Consider the following 3,388-nt stretch of genomic DNA (forward strand, 5'->3'; position numbering starts at 1 on the left):
AAAATTATTAGAGGGAAGACTTTAATATTAAAGGGGCAAATTACAAGATTTTCAATATTCAACTCAGACATATTTTTTCAAATTTTGGAATTAAAGTTGACAAGCTTGATTTATTATTTTGTTCTGTACTCCCATACACCTAAGCATTGACCTTTATTTTTTTAATTAAAATGATACATTTCCTAGTTCATCTACCTCATTTTACACGATATTTAACAAACATGTAAAGAAATTTTTTAGTCTTTTGATTTATTTTAATTAATATTAATGACTAAACATTGATTATGATAAACTAAGCAACTAAAGTTTCTTGAACTTGTAACATAATTCAAATAAAGGGTAAAAATGAATTTTTTTTGAAGATTGAACAATTAAGAAAAAAGTGTCTATCTAACTATTGTAATACCCTAAAACGAACTAAGGTGAACTAGAGCTTCGTGAATGTTTCATGAGTTAGTTTTGAGTTAAAATGATTTATAATGATGTTATTAGGCAGTGTGTGAAAATTGGTGACGTTTGGAGGTCAAACGTCCAAGAACATCCATGACTTTCAGAAGGTACGCCTTAGAAAGTGTTAGTGTGTCTTCATGTGTTTTAGTGAGTTTTACGTTTTATGCTAAAGATATCATTCTTTTTATTTTAGTTTTTATAATTTATTTTATCTATATAAAATTTAAAATTCAGAAAAGGGCCTGAAATACCTTCGAAGTATTGACAATGGCATAAAATTACCCTCCATCCACCTATTGACTCCAAAATATCATTCTAATCCATCTATTGGCTCAAAAATACCATTGTCATCCACCTTTAGGTTCAAAATTGACCACTTATTTAATTGTTTTAAAATTAAACTGTTTAAATATTTTTTAAAATGCTTGGCACTCAACTATTGGCTATAATTTAATTTCTTAATATAATTTATATATCAACCCACTACCCAATCATTACTAACTAAACACCACCCAATTAATAAACCAATTATAATATCAAAATCGTCATAAAGAATACTAAAACACGATGAAATTATAGATTCCTGAAAATGACATTCAAAATTATTCGAGTCAGAATCAAAGCCCCAATTAAATTTAGGTTGAGCCGCTTATTTAGGACACTTTCAATAGGATTCTCTTTCAAGCTTTAATTAGAAATTTATGACTAAAGATAAAGAAGTAGTACATCCCGAATTAATTCATGCACTTTTTTAAATATAATTTTATAAATATTTATGATTTATTTTAAAACCTTTGATATATTATTTTGAAATTTTTTTAATCTATGAAGTAACATCAAATAATTGAGACAAAAGAATAATTAAGATGAAAATACTCAGAGTTTTAAGTTTATCGGTAATTTTTATTTAGACACTTAAAGTCTTGAATGTATGATAATTTACTTCGATAGATATTTTCGCTTCAAATTTTTAAGTACACTCATTGGCAGTAGCTTTCTTGTTGTTGCATTAGTAATGTGACTGGTTTATTAATTTGGAGGGGTTTAATGAGTAACAAGTCGGTAGTGAATTGATTTAAAAAATATACTAATAAGTTAAATTAAAATAAATAATTGAGCTCCACGCATTTAAAAAAAATACTTAAATAGCTTAAATTTAATACTGTTAAACAAGTGGTCAATTTTGAATCCAGAGGTGAATGACAAGGGTATTTCAGAGCTAATAGGTGGGTGGAAAGAGTATTTTGGAGCCAATAAATGAATAAAAGGTAATTTTATATCATTTTCATTACTTCGAATGTATTTTAGGCTATTTTCCGTTTAAAATTTATGTCTTACGTTATAAAAGACTAAATAATATAATAAGTGAAGAGGTAGATTGAAGAGAATGATACCTTTTCAAATTAAGAATATATTTTGTTGATGCTACACATTGAAAAAGATGAATATATTTGTAGTAACATAAACTCAATATTTATTTTAACTTGTGTCACGACAATAAATTTTGTAATTAGTTGAATATAACTAATTGGTATATATTTTATATTGATACAATTAATGTATATGTCTAGTAAATCTGAATGACTTGGAGAATACAAGACATTGACGTTACTTAATTGAATATTTTTTACCCTTCCAATATTTGTCTAACGCGCAAGGAAAATTTACGCTTCATAAAATTTTTGTTTATGATAATAGAAAAATTGAATTAAAAAGTCAGTTAAAATGTCAAAATAAAATTTAGAGACAAGATAAACGGAGTCAGAGTGTTAAAAGGCTATTTCAACTTCTAGAAAGGATGTGACAAGTATTTTTTATTTTCTTAAACTCTCTGTCAAGTCAAATAAGATTATTTTTTGTGAAAGGGAGGGAGTACTACATTTTTATGTTTGACTTTGCTTTGTTTTTATTGTTCATTATATTGACTTTTGTACACTTTCCATCCTAATTTATATGAATTATAGTAACTTGGTATGTAGTCTAAGAAAGAAAAATACTTTTGAAATTGATGGTCTAAAACAAATTATAGATATTTGTGTAGTTAGNTATATATATATATATAATATTCAGCAACTCTAAGAATCTATCCAAAGATAGTCCTTGAACTCAATTTAGAAAAAGAAATTAGGAAAATTTCTTTCATATATTGGCCTTTAAAAAAGAAAAATACAAGGTATGTCAAATATACGTTTATAAAATAAATTATTGTATACCTAAAGCAAAATAAGAGAAGATATATAAAAGATAAAATAATATAAACAAGGAGACAAAAGATGAGAGCATTTCTTGTGCCTCTGTTTATATTGTAACAAAGAGGCATACAAAAGGTTAGTCATAAACATGACATTAACATGAATATAATAGGGAGATTATAAACCAAAAAGTTACAAGAATAATGATGATAAAGGTGGAGGTTATTGTCATCTTCATAATTAGGAAAGTACTGGAGATAGATGGGTGAGTAACTTCTTGGTATAGTGGACATCCACACTATAATATTTTATAACACTCCCCCTAGGATGTCCATATATAATATGCCTCATTAAAATCTTACTAGGAAAAAATCCTAGTGAAGGAAAAAGAATACACATAGACGCTTTGAATATTGCCTCATTAAAAACCTTACCAGGAAAACCCAATTGGGACAAAATCATGATTAAGAAAAAAAGTACAAAGCGTATTTTCTCCCCCTAATAAAAACTTCACTTGATATCTCAAAAATGCATTCCAATCTTGCATCAGAACTTCCCAAAATGTTGATGTTGACAATCTTTAGTGAATAAGTTTACAAGATTATCACTTGAATGAGCCTTTGAATGTTATCTCACCATTTTGTTGAAGATCATATGTGAAAACTTTTGGTGAACTATACTTTGTCCAATCTCTTTTAATTGTATCCTTCCTTCAATTGATATATATATATATATATATATATATA

Source organism: Solanum pennellii, chromosome 11 (assembly GCF_001406875.1).
Source record: "Solanum pennellii chromosome 11, SPENNV200".
Lineage (NCBI taxonomy): Eukaryota > Viridiplantae > Streptophyta > Magnoliopsida > Solanales > Solanaceae > Solanum > Solanum pennellii.